Below are 22,476 nucleotides of genomic sequence, written 5' to 3'. Positions count from 1 at the left end.
AAAGCCATTTCAGAGAATACTGGTGAATTCAAGTGAATAGTAAAACATTCATTAAAGCAGAATAAGGAAACTTTTAAACCGCATAACTTTTAAAACATAGTTTGGCTTATACGTATGAGGGCAGATAGCAGGTAAAATTTGAGATGGAGTATAATTTGTTGATGAAGGTACAACTAATCCTGTGAGGATAAAGGAAGAAACTTAACAGAAAGAAACTCTTAGGAAGGAAAATAAAACTTTGAGACTTTAATAAGATAGGAAAAATGAAATGTGAAAAGCAATTCAGTTTTATTTAAGGATTGGCCATACATTTATCTCATTATCAAAACTTGTTGTCACTGTCTTCTTTCATTTCTTTCCTTCTCTTACGGGTTCTCTCTGAGAAAGGCTCTAGCGTGGTGTGATACAGTGCAGTGCAGTTCTGGCTTTTGTCACTTATGACCAGCATGGTCTGGGACTAAAAGCTTGCTTATTAAGACATACTAAAGTGAATAATTTTTAATTAGTTAATCAGACTTTTGAGATTCAGGCACTTCATAAAAAATGAGACTATATCTTTGATGTGACTATAGGATTACTGGAATAATCAAATGAAATCACGTGAAATTGTTTTAAAAACCGAAGACTTCACAAAGGTAAATAATATTGTTTTATACTATAACTATAGATTCAATCTAGCATCACAAATATTTGTGTATCCAATATGTCAGAATTAAGGTTGTAGAGTTTTGAATTAAGGAAGATATAGTCCTTGCCTTTAAGATATACTTTATGTCTAATTTGGGGAAGTAGGAAATAAAATATATAATGCAAATGTCTACAATATGTGACAGAATATGAAAGGATAATGGGATGTTAAGCTGAACTAAATTTTGGCTTAAGTTAAAGAGCTACTCACCTGAATCTGCTCTAGGTCCATGAGACTCAGTACACCACAAGTGACAAAGTGAGCATTTTGACCTTTTCATATATATATATATATATATATATATATATATATATATATATATATATATATATATATATATATCTTCTGCTTTTTGAGCTTTTAGGTAAGAGTGGACAGATTTTTAGCATGGGTTGCCATGTGATAGAGGTCTAAACTTAGGCTCTCCGATAGATGCAGATAGGAGCTTGTTAATTTTTAGGTGTACGGATATGAGTCAGTAGCCTGAGTCAAAGTGTCACAAAGAACGTACAGTTTTTAGTCTTGTTGAGTATTATCAATAGAATAGGTTCCAGATTTTAACATCTGGGTTGGATACTTTGACAGGGGCATAGAGTTTGATTAAAAGGGGACTTTAAGAACATCTATTCCAACCCCCTTGAAGATACCTTTTACAGGGTCCCAGAATTAGCTTTCCTCATACCGAAGAATCTTTCTGTTATGCGATGCAGTACACTTTTCTTATGGGCTCTTGTGTTTGGCGTTCTTTGTTTTTGTCGGCCCCAAATGACCTCCCTCTCCATCTGCTGTTGTGTATACTTTACATTTTGTTGTATATGCTGCAGGCTTGACTGAAGAGAGAATCTATTGATGGAACAGCCAGGAGTAGAAAGAGAATGATAGGTTCAGGAAGCAGGACAAAAAAGGAAATAATGATAACAATAATAGCTAACACTTATTAGCACTAAAGTCCGAGATGCTGTCCTAAATGCTTTTCTTATTTTATCTTACAACAACCTATGGTATTGATATTTTAATATTGAAATTAGTTAAATGAAATATTAATTTAACACTGTGATAACTTAATAGTATTTACCCTTGTTACAGATGAGGGAGTTGAGCTTTGCACAGTAGAAGGCAGGGTTCATGCTTTTTGGTTCTAGAGACCAAACCCTTAATGCTACCACATATTGCTTCTTAAAGATAACTTGGAGGCCCCTCTGGGAAAACTTCTCTGCCTTTCCTTCTCTAAGTGTGATAGCCATTAGAGATAAAAGATGAACATTTTAAGGCTGGTAATAACTTGGTTTAGGTGGTGGTGGTGGAGGAGGTGAAATATAGAATTTATTCAACATTTTAAGATTGAATGATGGTATCAGAAAGGAAGGAACCTGAATATAATCTACTGTGCAAATCAGGGGGAAAGGGAATTTTGGTGAGGCTCTTGTAAGGACTAGATTTTATGATGCTATATAAGCATGAAAACTTGATATAGGAAATTTAGTAAGGGCTTATGATCACTAGTTTATATAGATCAGCACTGTACAATAGAAATATAATGTGAACCATGCATGTAATTTAAAATTTTCTGGTAGCCACATTAAATAAGATAAAAAGAAACAGGTTAAATTAGTTTTAATAATATATTTTATTTAACCTAATATATCAAAATATTATTTAAACTAATAAAAAATTAATGAAATATTTTACATTCTTTTATTCCTACTAAGTCTTTGAAATCAGTGTGTATTTTACACTTACAACATTTCTCAGTTTAAACTAGCCATATTTCACATGCTCAGTGGCCACATTTGGCTACTGACTACCTTAATGGACAGTGCATTTTTATACCATTAAAAGATATGTTCTTAAAAATTTTCTGACTGAATTACAACTAGATGGCTTATTCACCCTCTGTGGAGGAGTGGAGGGCAATCTGGGGCGGAAAGGCATCACTATTCAGTTGTGTCCAGAGAATCTGCTTAGGAGGGGGAACATTTTTTATACTTAGTAAGAAGAGGTAGGGAAGGATTTACCAAATGTTTAGGCTTCCTGTCATTTAGGCTTCCTGTCGTTTGAGGTACTGTGGGTTATAGTTAGAGGGACTTCTAGGGCATTCCAAATAATTTCTGTGGTCTTTATATAAGTTCTGGACCCTGGTTTTATATAAAGAGCATAGTGCTTTTTCTGTAGACAGCTCTGGAAGAGAAGCACACAGTTCTTACTCATGAAATGTGGTATCTGTTGGTTCAGGGACTCTGTGCCTCTGTCTGGAACCCTTCACAACCTCACGGATTTCACTGATTTGCTTTTATGGGATTTAATATGTTTAAGGTTACATCATTCTTCAGGCAGGGATTTCTAAAATCTGCTTTTTCCTTAAAAAAAAAACGAAGAGAAAAAGAAAAACCTCAACAAAATAAACTTATCACATAAAAAAATGACTAAATCTTTTCTAACTATTAAAGTGTAATATGTGTTCTTTGTAAAAATTTAGATAATGGAGATACCTACTTTTACGTGTTTAATGAGCAGATCTCCAGTAGAATGAAGTGTTCAATCTCTGGCTTCCTCCTGCAGTACTGGGGTTCCTTGGGCAGTAGCACTCCAGTGAATCAGGCTCTCTGTATGGGACAGGTAGTGAAGATTTTATTTCCTTTAAGAAGACAGTGAACAAATGAGAGGTATGTGTTCTTTCTGGCTGAGTTATATATGTATATTGTCCTGTATTATGTATCATATTTTATTTGGCTAAGAGCCTAATTTTAATGCATTTCATTAAAAATCTTCTTAGAGAGTTATCTGTAAAACTGTAAGATTTATAAAACTAAGTAGCAACTGTAAGGCTTGTGTTAACTTAAGAGATACCGGGTTAAAATACAAGTTCTGCTCTGTACAGTTTAACAGAAGAGAATGCACTTTTACCAGTAATTTTCATTTTCTGAGTTTGTAGTTTTAGTGCTGTGCTGATGTTATCAGTATATAAATCTTTTTTGCCATGACTAATTGTGTTTTATCTGTTGTGAATGCAGTTGTGGTTCAGGTGGGGGTAAGGGAGGTTTGTGGAAACCAGTGCTTACCATTTTGGGGATGGGTTGTGGGAAGAAGCAAGCTAGAAATATACTTGGAAGAAAGAAAGCAATAGCCACCTGGGAGCAATTTGAGATGAGGGGAAAAACAGATATTTTGAGAAAAGTTACAGTGTTTCAAAAAATAAATGATTCATATACAAAACTTAATCATTAGGAACATAATAAAATTTTATGAAATTTGAGTAGGAAACATCATGTTAGAGAACTTTGAATTTCATACTTACTATGTTCATATTTTGTGTGGATGAAATATAGAAGTCTTAGTTATTTTGAATTGACCCCCCCTGTGGCTTCTTAGACTCTTAACTAAGGATCATAGTCCTTATCTGTGGAGAGTCCCAAGACTGAGTTTGACAGGTTAATGAAATCTAAAGTTATTTAGTGTTAGCTGTTTAACTTTAGACTAGATTTTATTAACCTGTCTGTTCATATTTTCTGCTGGAAGGTTAACAGTCATATTGACCCTTGTCATGGAGTTATTAGTAACTTATAATTCTAAAGTGCTGTGAAAACATTAAACACTCATTAAGTATTATATTTATTAGAACATTCCTTAATGCAAAGTAGTTCGAACATTCAATAACCCATACTTAATATTGGTTGGTTATTACAATTAACTGTCCTCAGCCATCCATCAGAGTCCTATGCCTGTCCTTTTTAAATTCTTAGACGTATAGGAACGTTGTGAAGAGTGTGCTTAGGTCATGACTGACCTGGAGATGACTCAGGAAAATTCTTGTAAAGGGTGGTTATGACTGTTGGAGTGGTTTTGTAGTGGCTGTTGTTGCCTGGCTGCTTCAGGAAGTTAGGTTAAAGGGTTCAGGTTTTGGAGTTACTTGGTTTCTCTTGAATCCTGTCTCTGCTCCTTAACTATCTCTGCGCACGTTACTTGCCCAGGCAAGTTATTAAATCTTAGTTTCCTTAACTGCAATTTGGAAATAATAGCAACCACCTCTTAGGGTTGTTAGGAGGACCCCTGCAAAATAATATCTCTGCTGTTAGGGATAATGACAGTTTACTGTTTGTTTTTTTAATAAAGACAGTTTTTTTTTAGAGCAGTTTTAAGTTCACAGCAAAACTGAAAGGGAGGTACAGAGGTTTCCTGTGTATGCTTTGCCCCTACACATGCATAGCCTCTTCCATTGTCCACATTCCCCACCAGAGTGGTACATGTGTTACAATTGATGAATCTGCATTGACACATCATAATCAAAAGTCCACAGTTTACCTTAGGATTCACTCTTTATGTTGTACATTCTGTGGGTTTGGACAAATATATAATGATATGTATTTATCATTATAAAGTCATAAAGAGTACATTCACTGCAGCCCCCAAATCCTCTGTGCTTTTTCATCCCTTCTCCCCAACTTCCAGCCCTGGATAATTCCTCATCTTTTTACTGTCTCCATAGTTTTTCCTTTTCCAAAATGGCATATTAGTTGGAATCATACACTATGTAGCCTTCTCAGATTGACTTCATTCACTTTAAGGTTCCCCCATGTCTTTTCATGACTTGATAGCTCATTCCTTTTTAGCACTGAATAGTAAGTATTTCACTGTCTGGATGTACCATAGTCTACTTATCCATTCACCTACTGAAGGACATTTTGGTTGCTTCCAAGTTTTGGCAATTATGAATAAAGCTACTATAAACAACTATGTGTAGGGTTTTGGGTGGACATTAGTTTTCAACTAGCAGCTACTTCTATTGAGCATTTATTTGTTTTAGCCAGACACTGTACTATGTACTTTACATGCAAAATATCATTTAATTCTTATGTATATATAATAGATCATGTGAAGTTTTATAGCCCATAGTAATATATGTCCAATAACTGGTTGCTATAATTTTTTTCTCTGTGTAAGTTACAAGCATGTAGTTTAAGTAGAAGTTGAGGCTGTTAAGACTTAGGAGTGGGCATTCTGACCAGACTTCAAAGACTTATTGAGGAGTTGACAGTGGATTGAAGGTGAAGTATATATTAAAGTGTAGTTCAAGGATAATCTGCATGGCAATCACTTAGGAAGCTTGTTAAAATGTGGAGTTTTGGGTTCATCTTTAGAAACTCAGACTTTATGAATCAGAATCTCTGGTCACAGAGCTTGGATTCTGCAGTTTTATGAGCTTAATAAATAATTCTGATTCACCATGAATTTTGAGAATCATCTTTTTAAATTTATTCTTCTTGATGATTAAAAAATGATTCTAGTGGTTTTTAAATAGTTGTGTTTCTTTGATATAATAAGCTTTCTATTTTCTTGGTGATGGAGCTGGTAAATTTTTTCCATTAAATTTTTTCCATGTTATGAGGGTAGGAGGGTAGTGATATCTGTTCATTCAACTATTATTTAGTAAATATCACTTCTTTGAGGTATATTTTAATTTTTTCATAAATATAGCATATTTTACTTTATTATTCAAATAATGTAGTCTTTTTGAATAGGGTAGGAAAGTAAGGCAGATTGAGAACATACTATTATGAAGATAGGTAGAGAGGTGAAGAGAGTGGTTTTCTGGTGGTAACTAGAAAGGAAAATATAACTATAAATAATTTACATAACTAATATGAATAATTAAAACCTGATGGAAATTTTCAAGGAGTTTTGGTATGGGTCACTTTATTAGTCATATTAGTTAATGAAAGAGTCATATCAGGAATGCTCAGCTTCTGTGTTTTTTGACGGTTGTGTTCCCTCCTAAGCACACTCTTCTTCTGGGTTTTGTGTATGTTGGCTTCCTGGGAAGTCCTACTCCAAATCCACAGTTTGGGAAATCAGGTTTCATCTGTACAGTGCTTCACATGAACCTCAGCTTTCTTAGATTCTTCATGTAAAACCTTACCTAAAGGAGCCAATGAATTGGCTTCAAGTCATGATTTTACACTTAGGTCTTTAGAAGACTCCATTTCAGTGAGTCTTTGCATTGGTATCTTTAGCCTCCAAATCTTTCTGGCTCCAGCATCCACTTTAATAACTCTGTGGGTTAAGGAACTCCATTTTTAACATCTGTAGTTTTGTTCATTCTCAGAAATGAGGTCACCAGGGCTTTGTCATTGTTAATGAAAAAGGTATTATTGTACACTTTACTTTTTCGGAGTGTCCTTGGACTGAATGAAGCTAAAACATCATAGACATTGTTGCTCTGCTTTAAATACTCATAGGATATAATTTTGCATATTTTAAACTCAATCTGTTTGCCAATACAATAATATTATTTATCTCTGGGAACTTTGGGTATATTCTGTTGTGCTATTTAGAATTCACATGAATTATTAAAACTTTCTAGTAGGTCTTTTATTGAGCCTATTGTCTGACCTCTTCTTTAAAAGTAGTCTTCAGCATTTTCAGAAGAATCATTTGGGTCTTCCTGGGACTGGAGATTTTGCTTCTGTTGTGACAGAAGCAGAGAGTGAACTTTTTTAGAAGTTAGGAGCGGTGAGGTACAGAAGAGGAGAAAAATCAGACTACATTTTATATCATGCCTGTTTCATTGTGAAAAATAATCATAGCCTTATGTCCTTTTCTTTTCTGAGGAGGGGGCGGTGGCGGTAAGAGTGAAGGGTGAATTAAGGAGGCATCATGGAGAATGTCTCCTAACATGGGGTTTCAGTTATTTCCCAAATACAGAGAGCAAAGTGGTTGTCTCCAGACATTTTTCTTTCATAGGAGGCCTGTGTGCAGTATTGGTATGTTTTTCACTCACCCCAAAATATTGACAGTGTTGGCATTACAGGTAATCTGAGTTACTGCCTTTTCTGTCATGTTCCTCTCTGCTTTAAGTGTGGGCCACAAACCCATAACAGTATTGATGTGATTATATTACTATTATAACTGTTGATATTTTTCCTTTTAAATCAGAGAAAAGCACACTGATTTTTTTCCCTTTACTCTTATAGCATTTTTATTTCCAATAATTATACTTTCCTTCTGAATTATTTCAAAATGTTTTGGTATGGTATTGGTAAACATAGTATTATTTTTTGTGGTTAAGAGTATAAACTCTTAAACAAGACTATCTGGGTTGAGTTCTCAGCTTTACCACTTACTAGTTGTGTGACCTGGGGCAGGTTATTTATTTTATATAACTCTTGCCTCAGTTTTATCTGTAAGACAGGGATTATAAAATTATCTACTTTTTACACATGTTGGGGATTAAATCATTTAGTAAAGAACAATGCCTGCAAATAGTACAGGCTGAATATGTATTAGTTATTATTCACTCACTAAAATAGTAGTCTCACTAGATGCTAGTAGACTTTAAAAGTTAACAAAATTAATATTTTAAAACTTTAGAAAAGCTTAATTTAGAAAGTTATTTTTAGGCTGGAATATTGTGTGCATGCGTGCGTGCGCGCGCGCGCACACACACACACACTCATCCTCTCTCTCGCACACCCTTTTCAAACTGTTATAGAACAATGTTTTTCAAACTTCAATGTGCATACAGGTTACTTGGGGATCTTGGTAACATGTAGATTCCTACTAGCTTTGGAATAGTCCTGAGATGCTCCCATTCTAACAAGCTCCACAGGTAATCTGGATGTAGTTAGTCTTTAGATCATACCTTGAGTATTAAAGTTACAGAATGTCCTACTAGTGGTTCTGAATCCTTCTGTCAGTACTTTATAAACACTTGGGTGTTTTTTGTTTTTGTTTTTTAAAAAACATGCCTAGGCTCTACCTCAGACTAGTTAAATCAGATCTCTGGCATTAGTGTTCTGGACATTATCATCATCATTATCATTTTCTTCTTTTTTGTAAAAAAATATTCTAGGTCATTCTGTGTGTGAATAGCATTAAGAACTACTACTTTAGTGATGTGAAGGAGAGTCAGTAAGCTCAGTAGCTCCATTTTATGTCTTCATTTACTGTTATCTTCTATCCCTTTAAGCATCTGTAGGGATGATGAAGCATAGCTGGTTAGAACTCGTTAACTAGGAGGCAGCTAATAATTTTGGCTTGAAGTTATCTTCACACTGTACTGGACTGAAAAGTTTGACTCCTTGAACCCTTCTTCAGGGCTTCTATTTCCTATTGCTTTCATCATTTTTGTAATCTTCTTTGGATTCTCCCTAATTTCTCAACAGCTTCCTGAAAGTATAGTAATTCAAACTCAGTATAAAATTGCTCTAACAGAAGTGAACAGCGGCAGAGGCAGAAGAATAAAGTTCCTTCCACTTCTTAAATTCTGTGATTTTTATTAAGGTGGAAAACTTATATTTGTTTCAGACTTTTTATTGGCCCTTTCTTTATGCTTTTGAGAGCTAAAGTGTGTTTTCTACCATGATATTTGTTTTAGTACATTACTTTCTTAGGTTATATTCCCTCTTTTTTCTTTCTCAACTGTACTTCTTGCCTCTGTTTCCCTTCTTGTACATATTTTTGAGGAGAGGCAGTAAATATTTTTTCATGGACTATCATGTTTTGGGAAAGTAGTTTTCCAAACTGATCAAATCTTGCTGAAATTTTATTCCATCTAGTCATGATATATCAGTTAGAATCTGGACAGGGAAACAATCTACACTAGATATTTCTACCAAGAAAATTTAATACAGGGAGTGGGTTACACAGGTGTTGGGGGCTGAAAAGGCAAAAGGGGAACACTGGAGTAACACAGAGTCAAAAATTGCAGAAAGCATCAATCATCCAGAGGGCTGGGGCTCAGAACTTCTGCAGGGGGTACTGTCTGGCTGTTGCTGGTACTTCTGAGAGTGCCAGAGAAAACTTCTGGCGGTCACCAACTGCTGCTGCTGGGGTGGAGGGCCTGTGCTAGGGCAATGCTGAGTGGAAAAAGCAAGTTTCTCCTTTTAGTATTCTTATTGGCAGTATGAGGAGGCTAGCTGGCAAAAGAGAAGAGTAGTTTCCAGAGTTCTATTTTCAGCGTTACTGAGCTGAGTATTAAAGGGTGGATTTGCTGCGGAGAGACTGTAGCTGAATAACCAGCACATATAGCCTTCTCCTCTTGTCTTGGTCTCTTTCTTAGCTACAGGGATCCCGCATGCTCTTAGTGTCTAGGATTTAGAATGAAAGGAGTTATTATTATTTTTAAATTACTTGTCTAGCTAATGTGATTTGGGGGCATGAGACAGGACTACGTGCTCTAAGATAACTGTCACAGCCTTTCTTGGGAACTGAGAGTCGATTACTCATTCCTTTGACTCTAAAGGGATTTCTGTTTTTCAAGATCCCTTATTCAAAATACAAAAATTGTAGGAGTAATGATAAACCAGAGGTTAAAAATTGGTTGCTTATTGGCCAAACAGTGGCCCACAGTGGGAACTAACCTTTGAACAGAAGATTATACCTTCTCTCTCATTCTAATATTCTTCTTCCTGCAGAGCTTCTCAAAGTTTAATATGTATGTGAATTATTTGGGAATCTTGTTAAAATGCAGATTCTGATTCAGTATGTCACTGGTTAGGGCCTGAGATTCTGCATCTCTAAGAAACTCCCAGTGGAGGCCGAAGCTACTGGTCCCTAGACCAAACTTTCTTCTCTCTTTCCTGCTTTGAGAACAAACCACTGGTCTGGCTTGGATCCATTGTTGGACCTGGTTTTGGGTGGTTGAATGGAGTGGATCATTAAGTAAGAGTTTCTTGCAAGCCCACTTTCTAGAAATATTTTGAGCCATTTTAGTAGAGGTATTTATAGCTGTTTCTTTCCAGGTGGCACTAGATGGGCAGTGCCTCAGAATAGGTTGACTTTTCTTCCATAATTTTGATGCTGCTCTAGACGCAGAGGCATGCCAATCACTTGTAGTTTTCCTAGAACATCTGAGGCTTTTTAGTAATTGTGTATATGTTTAAGGGAAACTAATGGGAGATAGGATAGGAGGGCAATTAGAAAATTCATGCATCAGATAGCTTGTGTTCATTAAAGCCATTATTCTTGATTAAATAGGGCTATCTATGGATTTCAAAAATTTGGTTTGAATTTCATACTAAATGCATTTTTCCACTTTTGACACTTTGATGTACTTCAGGTTGTCATCAAAGCACAGGATCTTCTTTCCTTGAGCCAAATAAATGGTAGTCTGCCTTAATTGAACTTTGCATACAGCCCAAATTTATGAAGTTGTTAATTGCTCTTTACATTTGGATTTTACTTTACCAAGGCATACCTGATCACATGACTAAAAAGTTATTCAGTTGCCATCCTTCAAGATCCTCTGCCTACCTCCCTCATCCCCACTGCCCCCAATTCCTGGATCTTTCCTTCTGTCTTTACAGACCTAGATTTTTAAGATCCTAGGTTCTTTGCTTCTGTCTTTTGGTTCTTTTTATGAATGTTACTCTTAAATTTTTTAAATTCAGGCTGTAGATAATACAATTCAGGTCACGGAATTGAAATAATTGGCCTCCTTATCAGTTGAGGTGAAAGAGTTAAAATGAAAGTTAAGGATTCAGGGCACCCCTACAGAAATGAGGGGTGAAAAAATACTCAATTTTAGGATCCTAAACAAAGCATTTTGATTGGCATATAGAGACCCTTGCATGCACACAAACGTCCATATTTGAATATTTATAGAAGATAATCTGTCAAAATCACTGTTATTTTAATTTGCCAAGCTTGGCTGATTGCTGCAGTTGGATGTTAGTTGAATTCTAGATGAGGAACTGTAAATATGAGCTGGTCTAGAACATGCTTTTTGTCCTTGAAGCTGTTTGAATATTCCTCTCCCCCCCTTTTTTCTTTTTTTTTTTAAAAAAAAAAAAACAGTGAGGCCTTTTTATATTAGCTGGACTTTAATGTTTTCCTTTTTAGGGAAAAAGGATTAAAGTAAGGTGATAACAGTAAATACTAAAAATTTTTTTTTAGTTAAGAAAACCATTTACATTTCGTGAACAGGAATTGTTTAAATAGTTTTAACTATTTGTCCAATCTTTGCTTCAAAGATTTCCCTGGAGAGTTCAAACCTAGAGACATATATCTCTTCAAGGCCTGAAGGGTCTTGAGGTTTCCTGTAAGTAAAGTTTCATGTTAACAACAAAGAAAATGTATAGTTGTAGATAATTAATGTTACTGCTTTCTTTTGTCTCATTTTAAACAGTTGGTAATTTTAGTGATCCAGATTCAAGCAGTAATATCTTCCATTGGAAATATGTGATTTCGTCATCTTCTTATGTTCTAGGGGAAGAAAGGTAAGCCATTTTTCACGCTTAATATTTAAGTAACTTTGTAAATAAATCAAAATTTTCTCTTTTAAAAGGTTAGAAAACCCTTTTCTCTTTAGGTAGTGTTTTCTCACCCAGAAAACACTGTATTATTTATTTATGTCATATCGTTATTCCTCAAAAGATTCCACTGAGTCTACATTATTTCAGCTCTAGAGATGATACGATGACTTTCAAAAAATCATACAGCAGTTTTTTGGAGCAGGACTACGTTCTGTGCTCTGTCTGCTAGGCTGTCTTGTCCCTTTTACATAGCCATTCTCAGCTGAATAGTTTATTTTTACATATATAGCCACCTGACATGACTAGATAGTCTTAATATTTTTTGTTTGTTTTTTGCTTTTGATGTTTTCATTTCTTTATCTCTTGTAAACTGCCATAATTGGATCCATTTTGTGGATTGTTACTTTAGCTAGAAACTGTGTCAAGTACTAAGTCTCAGTTTTACTTAGACATTGACTTTGTTTTGGGGCTTCAGGAATGTGGGGGTCTCAGGAATATATTTTATATTCAGCAAATTAAAAGTGAGACTTTTAGAGCATTCTTTTCCATTTTTCACAAGCATCCATCTTCATTCTCATTTGACAATCCTTTTTTGGGTAGATTTTCTTTTTTATAGGAGTGTTTATATAATCTTTCACTTGTTACTGTGTGGTCTCTTTTCCCAGTTCTTTTTGTGGCTATCCCTATTACCATTTTCCATATATCTCACTGTAATTCCTCATGATCCTCCTAGGAAAATTATACGTCCAACTCTGTAGTTATCCTCTGAATGAAGGATAATAACATTATTAATAATTCCTTAAGATGTTATGCTTGCTCCTAATTTTGTAATGGTTCACCATCTGTTCACTGTACAAAGGGCTCAGAAATGTCTGTTGTACCTAATGCATCACAGATGTGGAAATAATAATAAAATAAAATTTACATTTATGTAAAGCAAAGATACTGCTAACATGTTCCCTTGGGTTTGGCCATTCTGATATTCTTGCTGCATTTGGAGGCTTATTAAGTATGTTAAAACTCAAGTTGAATACAATTTAAGTCGGTGATATAAAAAGTAATGAGCTGTTTTACAGTGTGATTTGGAAAAACAAAATTAGCTGTATTTCTTGCTTATAAGAACAGCAGATAGCACAGTTGACTAAGATTTTCTAAGTAAAGTAATTTTGATAAAGGTTAATTTCATGGCAATAGAAAATGTTGGGAATTGGCATCCAAATGTCAAATTTCACATACAAATCTTAGCTTTCTACTGATTTTTCTTTTCCCTCAGAGGAAGAATCTTAAAACTTAAATTTATTTAGAAGACATTATAATGCTACTTTAGGAATAAGAAACAGGCTTTATTTTTCTGCATTTGAACAGTAGGGATGACCAGTGCATTGCAGTACTTATTGATAGATTTTTTTAAAAGCTCTTATGGAAATTTAATCAAGTGTTTATTTAGGAAATATTTTAGTTTGTAATAATGATGCGGGATCTAAACGATAACCTACGATATTCATCTGTGTGTTTTCATTGTTTCAGAAAGAAATGATAAAGTGTATTGTTTAATAATTTACATTTTGGTATTATTTATAGGGAAACACTATGAATAATCATATTTTAGGTAATTCGTGTGCCATTGAGACAAATTTAGACCTCCATTTGTTTCTTCTCTCCCTAATATCATAAGAGTGTTACATATCACTCTATCAGTTAGTTAAAAGGTAAAAATTGAAAATGGATTTTGTTTTGTTTTGTTTTGTTTTGTTTCTGACCTGGCATGTAAGGAGCTTAGAAATCATTACTCCATCCTAACCACAAGTAAAAAACCGAACAAACTGAAAAATCAACAACTCTTTTTAGATCCATCAGAGAAGTGAGGTCACAGGGCAAACCACTGCTCTCAAATTAGAGAGACAGACAGGCAAATATAGAGAATGACAACTTACCCTAGCAAAAACCTCCAAGGGAACCACTACTGGGTAGGAAAATCTAAAGTGTGATTAACAAATTAGGGTAGACTCCATGTGGACAAGCCTGAGGTAAAAACTCCAGGGGGACCCAGTCATAAGGAGCCCCCCACACTTTCATGATTTTGCTTCTAGGAGCTCTACCAGGTCCTCACAGTGAATATCTGAGAAGAAGCCTCTGGTGCTTCCTGCAGGGGGAGGGAAGAGTAACCATTTTGAAATATGCCAAGGCATCTTGTTTTTCTTAACAAGATCTGCTATCAAGAGAAAGTATTTTACCAGGGCCTAATCTATTAAGGTGTTATCAGAGACTAACTGACCTGGAGGAAGGGAAATACCCAACTGTAGCCTTCCACATGGTGGGGAGAGAAATATCCCATTCCAGTCCCCTGTAGCCATCCTGTTCCACCTAGGAGGGGAGCATAGGACTGAAAAGAACTTGTGAAGTTCACAGCTCAGGGGGCGCAGGCCTAACCATGGCACTGTAGAATGCTTCTACTCTCCTCCACACCTTAACCACATTAGTAAATTCCTATTTGTTGCAGTTCCTTTTACCCAGTGCATCATGTCTGACTTCCAACAAAAAAATTACAAGGCATACTATACTAAAAAGCAAAGACCACAGTTTAAAGAGACAGAGCAAGCATCAGGATCAGACTCAGGTGTGTCAGGAATATTGGAATTATGAGACCAGGAATTTAGAACAACTATGATTAATATGCCAAGAGCACTAATGGAAAAAGTAGACAACATGCAAGAACAGATGAATAATGTAAGTAGAGAGATAGAAAATCTAATAAAGGATAAAAAAGTGCTTGAGATAAAAAGCTATGACAGAAATGAAGGATGGCTTTGATGGGTTCATTATTAGACTGGACATGGCTGAGGAAAGAATATCTCTGAGCTTAAGGATATGTCAGTAGAAACTTCTAAAACTGAAGAGCAAAGAGAAAAAAGACTGGAAAAAAGAAAAAAAGAAAAATTATCCAAGGACTGTAGGACAACTACAAAAGGTGCAACGTACGCATAATGAAAATACCAGAAGGAGAAAAAGAAACAAGAATAATGACAGAGAATTTCCCCAAATTAATGTCAGACTCTAAACCACAGATCTAGGAGGTTCAGAGAATGCCAGGCAAGATAAGTGCCCAAAAAGCTTTATCTAGGCATATATTCAAATTGCAGAAAATCAAAGATACAGAAAATAATCTTGAAAGAAACCAAAGGAAAAAGAACCACCTTAGGTACAGAGGTCTTCTCTTCAGAAACTATGAAAACAGGAAGGGTGGGGTGAATATTTAAAGTGTTGAGAGGAAAAACCAACAATCTAGAATTCTGTATCCTGTAAAATTATCCTTCAAAAATGAAGGAGAGTAAAGACTTTTTCAGGCAAACAAAAATTTAGAGAATTTGTTGCTAGTGGACCTGCTTTGCAAGATATGTTAAACAAAGTTCTTCAGAGAAGGGGAATTATATAGGCCAGAAACTTGTATCTACCTTAAAAAAGAAGAAGAAGATTAGAGAAAGAATAAGTGAAGCTAGAATAAAAACTTTTATTTTTCTTATTCTTAATAGATCTAACAGATAAGATAATTTGTTCGAAATAATAGTAGCAACAATGTATCCAGTGATTATAGCTCATATATAAGTGAAATGAATGATGACAATGATACAAGGGTTGGGAAGAAGAAATTAGGAATATTCTTTTATAAGGTACTTGCACTACATATGAAGCGGTATAGTGTTATTTGAAAGTGGACTTGCATTATTTGGAAATGTATAATGAAAACTCTAGGGCAACCATTAAAAAAAAGTAAAAAAAAAAAGTATAATTGACATACTAAGAAAAGAGACACAATGGAATCATAAAATGCTCAATTAAAACCACAAAAGACAGAAAAAGAGTTGAAGACAGAAACAGGAACAAAGAACAAAAGCAATGAGTAGAAAACAGTAACAAATATGGTAGATATTAAACCAAGTATACCAATAGTTGCTTTAAATAGCAGTGGTTTAAATACACTAAAAGACAGACTGTCAGACTGGATCAAAAGTCAAGACCCAACTATATGTTGTGTACAGAAACTCTCTTTAAATATGAAGACACATACAGATTAAAATTAAAGGGATGGAGAAAGATATACCATGCTAACACTAATCAAAAGGAAGCTGATGTAACTATATTAGTTTCAGACAGAGCAGACTGCAGAGCAAGGAAGATTTTCAAGGATAAATAGGAGCATTATATAATAATAATTCTTTAAGAAGACATAACAATCCTTAATGTATATGCACCTAACAACAGGTCGTCAAAATATGTGATGCAAAAACCGACAGAATTGCAAAAAGAAATAGATCAGTCCACAGTTGTAGTAGGTGATACCTCAACTCTCCTGTGTCAGAAATGGACAGATGTAGCAGAAAATCAGTAAGGACATATCTGAACTCAGCAGCAGCATCAATCAACTGGATATGATTGACATCTATAATCCAGCAACAACAGGGAATATGCGAGTTCTTTTTAGTTTTAAATTTTTTTTAGTAGGATTCACATCATAAAAAAGTGATCAGAAAGAAAAAAGATGAGGAACTCATTTTAAAAAATACAACAAACTGTCACCTACCTCGCCTCTACCTCTTACATATTTTAGAGTAAGAATTTTAAAACTTTGATTTTTTAAAATACTTAAACATTTTTCTTACCTCAAGCTTGGTATAATGAATGAAAGAGTTATGGGGGTTACTTTTACAAATGAAACCTACCTGGCACTTTTTCATTTACTGGTATTAGGAAGGAATACCTCCTACAACTCTTTGGTTCCATGTAGCAAAATTTGAAAACTGTGAAATATGAATCCCTCATGCCCTGGCCAGTATTTGATAATTATTGACCTTTGCTCCTGAATAATATACCTCTAGGTATCCAGATTCTTTTGAGTGATCTAGAGCAATGGTCCCCAAACTTTTTGGCACCAGGGACTGGTTTCATGGAAGACAGTTTTTCCACTGACAGACCGGTACCAGTCCGTGACCCGGGGGTTGGGGACCCCTGGTCTAGAGGAAGAGCAGAAGCAGATGAGAAAGGACAGAATTTGTAAAGGGAGAGAATATTCATTGTTATCATTTGTCTGTCTGGCAGACTTATGATAGCGACACTACAGGGATTAATAACATAGACAGGATTTAGAAATCTTGTTAAAATGGATTCAGTGAAATTGTTCCCCTCTCTGTAGAATTAAAAACCAAACCAAATCAAACCAAACCAAACACAAAAATACAATACATCAAATGAACTTTCCTCCTTGGATCACAAGTAGTGGTTTGAGGACAGAATCTATCAGTGTGTAATCTCATGGTTTCTGTCCTGTCTTAGCTGCTGACTAGCTGTACAAACCTTGATCAAGTCAAATCATTTCTCACCTCAGTTTCCTCATCTTCAAAATGAAGATAGTGCCTGCCTTACAAAGCACTGGTAAGAATTAATTGAGGAAATGCATGCAAAGTGCCCGGCTCATATTTGGCATGCACCAGTGTTACTTCTCCTCCTAGTTCCTTTCAGCATCAGTAGTATTATCTGGTTCCAGTCTTTGAATTCACTAGTTACTCATCATGAGATCATTGTAAAATCAAATTATTTTGTCTCTCTGAGTCTAATTTTCCTTTGACATAAGATCATTAATACTCATGTTGTAAAGTTGTGGTTGTAATTCATTTCCTCATATAGTCTAGGAGGTCTTTGTTGAATCTAAATCTGAATGTTAAACTGCTAAAAACTTATATAAATATGTGAGTTTTACTGGTTAGATCTTTTGGACACCAAATCCAGAGTATTTTTTAAGGAATATATAGTAGGAGGAATGTAATAAGGAAAAGTAAATCTCTAGATTTTTTTTTTTTAATGGAAGGACTCTCTACACCAGCTTACTTAATTTTTGCTTAATATAATTCATTGGGAAAGTAGGGAAATTATGGATTGAAGAATTTATTTTCGCTTGAAATATTGGGTTGACTGAAAGGTTTGTTCGGTTTTTTTCCATAGGCTGGCTCTATTATTGCTTAGTTGTCTTTAACTTCATTCGAAACAATTTTGTTAGATTGTATATGACAGCTGTCATATCAGTGTGCATTTAAAAAAAAAATTATCAAAATTGGTGAATTTTTGTGTAGCCATTTTAATATTGAAAATGGAAGAAAAAAGCAACATTTTCGGCATATTATGCTCTATTATTTCAATTAAGGTAAAAACACAACTGAAACGCAATAAATAGATTTGTGCAGTGTATGGAGAAGGTGCTGTGACTGATCGAACATGTCAAAAGTGATTTGTGACATTTCGTGCTGGAGATTTCTCGCTGGACGGTGCTCCATGGTCGAGTAGACCAGTTGAAGTTGATAGCGATCAAATTGAGACATTAATTGAGAACAATCAACGTTATACCATGCAGGAGATAGCCAACATACGCAAAATATCCAAATCAAGCACTGAAAATCATTTGCACCAGCTTAGTTATGTGAATCACTTTGATGTTTGGGTTCCACAAAAGTTAAGCAAAAAAAACCTTCTTGACTATTTCTGCATGTGATTCTCTACTGAAACGTAATGAAGATGTTCTGTTTTTAAAACAAATTGTGACGGCCGATGAAAGTGGATACTGTGCAATAATGTGGAATGGAAGAGACTGTGGGTCAAGCGAAATGAACCACCACCAACCACACCAAAGGCCGGTCTTCATCCAAAGAAGGTGATATTGTGTATATGGTGAGATTGGAAGGGAGTCCTCTATTATAAGCTTCTTGTGGAAAGCCAAACGATTAATTCCAACAAGTACTGCTCCCAATTAGACCAACTGAAAGCAGCACTCTACGAAAAGCGTCCAGAATTAGTCAACAAAAAACATATAATCTTCCATCAGGATAATGCAAGCCCGCATGTTTCTTTGATATCCAGGCAAAAACTGTTAGAGCTTGGCTGGGAAGTTGTGATTCATCCACCGTATTCACCAGATATTACACCTTCGGATTTCAATTTATTTCGGTCTTTACAAAGTTCTCTTAATGGAAAAAGTTTCAATTCCCTGGAAGACTGTAAAAGGCACCTGGAACAGTTCTTTGCTCAAAAAGATAAAAAGTTTTGGGAAGATGGAATTATGAAGTTGCCTGAAAAATGGCAGAAGGCAGTGGAACAAAAGGGTGAATATGTTGGTCAATGAAGTTCTTGGTGAAAATGAAAGCGTATCTTTTATTTTTACTTAAAAACCAAAGGCACTTTATGGCCAGCCCAATAGCTACTTCTAGAAAGAATATACATAGAGCACTATGTTAGGGAGTCCAAACACTTGAATGTACCTATTTCTTTGCTTTTGTTCTTTTTATCTTAGGTGACTTTATTTTAAGATGAGACTTCAGTGTACAGTAATGGTTTTATGGGCAGATCTTGGAAAATTATTCAGTACTGAAAATTTTCTGGTTTGATAATTATCAGAGAAAGAATAATAAACCAGTATTAAAATTTAATACTAAATTTTAGTTGGTAAATTAAGGTCAAGACTCATAAATGAATCATGTTAAATGAGTTATGAATTAGATCAGTATTATTGGTGAACTTAGCTGTGTGTTAAATCAATATAATTTCTTTGACATAATCACAGAATAGGAATTGATGTATATGTGGTATATTGTATTGAAGGGTTGTAGATTGATGAACTGGGAAGTTTGTATTTTAGCGATGTTATAATTCCATGAATTTCAGTTAGGTTTATTTGAATATGAATCACTTTTATAAAAACCAGCAGCAAAATATTATTGCTTTTATATTCTGTAGCAGTTGAGTCAGCTCTTGTATGTAATCAGATGAATGTAAATGTGAACTTTAACTTATTTTCTTACACATTTCCCAAAATTTAGGAAATAATTAGCATACAGAATGTTAATTACTTTTAAGAATTCCCAGTTTATCATTTTATTTGACGTTATGTAGCTCCTTATTAGATGCTTATTAACAACCCTGAAAATGTTGCACAAAGTAGAGAATAGTCTTTGCATGCATAGTCTTTACCTGCAAGAAAAAGAATAGAAGAAAATACAATAAAAACTGAATTGCAAAAACATTGAGTGAAGACAAGCTTCTGCTGAGAAAATGGATATGAATTTATGTGTGAATGTTAGGGATATATGGATATGTTGATTATGGCCACGTTTAGTATTTTTGTTGTAAAGCAAAGGATTTACAGAGTTAGATTAAATGCATTATGGGTATGGCTGAGATCAAAATAACTATTTTCTTCAAGGATTTTTTTGTTTTTGTTTTTTTGGGGTTTTTTTGTGGGGGGTATTGTGTTTGTTTTTTAAAAAGCCAGATACTTCAGTATAAAACTGGGTAATAATTTAAACTACATTTTTCTTAATAATTTAATGTTAAGAACAATTAGAATTCTGTGATTGTACATTTACAAGGTATTATTTGTACAAGTCATTCATAAAGTAATATGATTTATATATTTTTCTCCTTTTTTATTATGGTAAAATATACATAACAAAATTTACCATTTAACCATTTAAAGTATATAATTCAGTAGTGTTAAGTACATTCACATTGTTGTGTAAACATCACCACTATCCATGTCTAGAACGTTTTCATCATTCTGAATAAAACTCTGTACCTATTAAATACTAACTTCCCATTCTTCCTGACCCCCAGCCCCTGTAACATGGGGTTGCTATCCAAAATATATAAATAGCTCATACAGCTCAACATCAAAAATACAAACAACCCAATAAAAAATGGGCAGATGATCTGAATAGATATTTTTCCAAAGAAGACATATAGATGGCTAACAGACACATGAAAAGATGCCCAACATTGTTAATTATCAGAGAAATGCAAATCAAAACTTCAATGAAATATCACCTCAAACCTGTCAGAATGGCTATCATCAAAAAGAATACAAATAAATATTGGTGAGGATGTGGAGAAAAGAGAACCCTCATACATTGTTGGTGGGAATTATAAATTGGTGCAGCCACTGTGAAAAAAAGTATGGAGGTTTCTCAAAAAACTAAAAATAGAACTACCATATGACCCAGCAATTCTACTCCTAGGTACATATCCAAAAAAAACGAAAACACTAATTTGAAAAGATACATGCACTGCAATGTTCATAGCAGCATAATTTACAATTGCTAAGATATGGAAGCAGCCTTAGTGTTCATCAACAGAAGAATGGATAAAGAAGATACAGTATGCATGTGCGCGTGCACACAGACACACACACACACACACAATGGAATGCTACTCAGCCATAAAAAAGAATGGAATTTTGACATTTGCAACAACATGGATGGAGTTGGAGGATATTATGGTAAGTGAAATAAATCAGAGAAAGACAAATACTGAATGTTGTCACTTATATGTGGAATCTAAAAAATAAACGAGTGAATATAACAAAAAGAAACAGACTCCCAGATATAGAGAGCAAACTAGTGGTTACTAGTGGGAGAGGGACGGTGGAAGGGAGGGGCAATATAGGGTCTAGGGGATTAAGAGGTACAAACTACTATGTATAAAATAAACTATATGGATGTATTGAACAGCACAGGGAATATAGCTGATATTTTATAATAACTATAAATGGAGTATAATCTTTAAAAATTGTGAATCACTATGTTATACACCTGAAACTTATATAGTATTGTACATCAACTAAACCTCAGTAAAAAAAAAATCAAAATAATGAAAAGAAAAAAAAAAAATTTACTCCCCATTCTCCCTGACCCTAGACCCTTTAACCACTATTCTGTCTCTGAATTTGACTACTCTAGGTTCCTTATGTGAGTTGAATCATACAATATTTGTCCTTTTGTGATTGACTTCTTTCACTTAGCATAGTGTCTTCAAGGTTCATCCATGTTGTACCATGTATCAGAATTTCATTCTTTTTAGGACTAATGTTCTGTTTTATGCATGTACCACATTTTGTTTATCCATTTATCTGTCAATGGACATTTGGGTTGTTTCTACCTTTTGGCAGTTGTGAATAATGTTGCTATGAACATTGGTGTGCAAATGTCTGTTCAACTGTGGCCATGTATTTTTATATATATTTTAACATTTAAAGATATTTGAGGTAATGAAATTCTCTTTGAATGGACTACATGAATATCTGTATTTTCACTGATATCAGTGAATATTTATTGAATACTTGTGTATTCTAAGGGATATAAAGAGAATATTTATTGAATACTTACTGTGTATTGGGGATATAAAGAGTAATAAAACCATGATACTATTTCTGAAGAACTTACAATCTGATGAGAATAATAGGGTGTGTTTATGAAAACACAACAACCTGGTAGCATATACTTTTTGAAGCTGAAGAGATGTTCACAATCTGATCCAAACCAGCATCCTCTCACACTAAGATTTTTGCATGTCATCCTAACCAGTTAAGAGGCAAAATACATGGCCATAATCGACAAGCATGTTCCATTCAAGCACGTGTATTTAACACATGAATTTAACATTCAAGCATAAATTTTGGAGTGATCATACTAAAATGGAAGTTGGATTATGACATTCTCCAAAACA

General features: G+C 34.6%; 1 protein-coding gene across 5 annotated transcripts in view; it reads left to right on the top strand.

The window, feature by feature from the left end:
- Nucleotides 1-22,476, top strand: part of FUT8 (fucosyltransferase 8) — a 311,319-nt gene that overhangs the window by 100,411 nt on the left and 188,432 nt on the right. For 2 of the 5 annotated variants that reach the window (XM_082451690.1, XM_082451689.1), the window contains exon 3: nt 11,811-11,901. The exons of 2 other annotated variants lie outside the window; for them this stretch is intronic. The gene's annotated coding sequence lies outside the window, so the exon portion shown is untranslated. Of the gene's footprint in view, nt 1-11,810; nt 11,902-17,265; nt 17,365-22,476 lie in introns of all 5 variants that reach the window. One more of the 5 variants, XM_082451692.1, reaches the window with a different exon arrangement.

Source organism: Balaenoptera physalus, assembly GCF_965194825.1.
Source record: "Balaenoptera physalus genome assembly, chromosome: 2".
Classification (NCBI taxonomy): Eukaryota; Metazoa; Chordata; class Mammalia; order Artiodactyla; family Balaenopteridae; genus Balaenoptera; species Balaenoptera physalus.
Note: the sequence above shows the minus strand (reverse complement) of the source record. Positions and strands in the feature narration are given on the sequence as shown.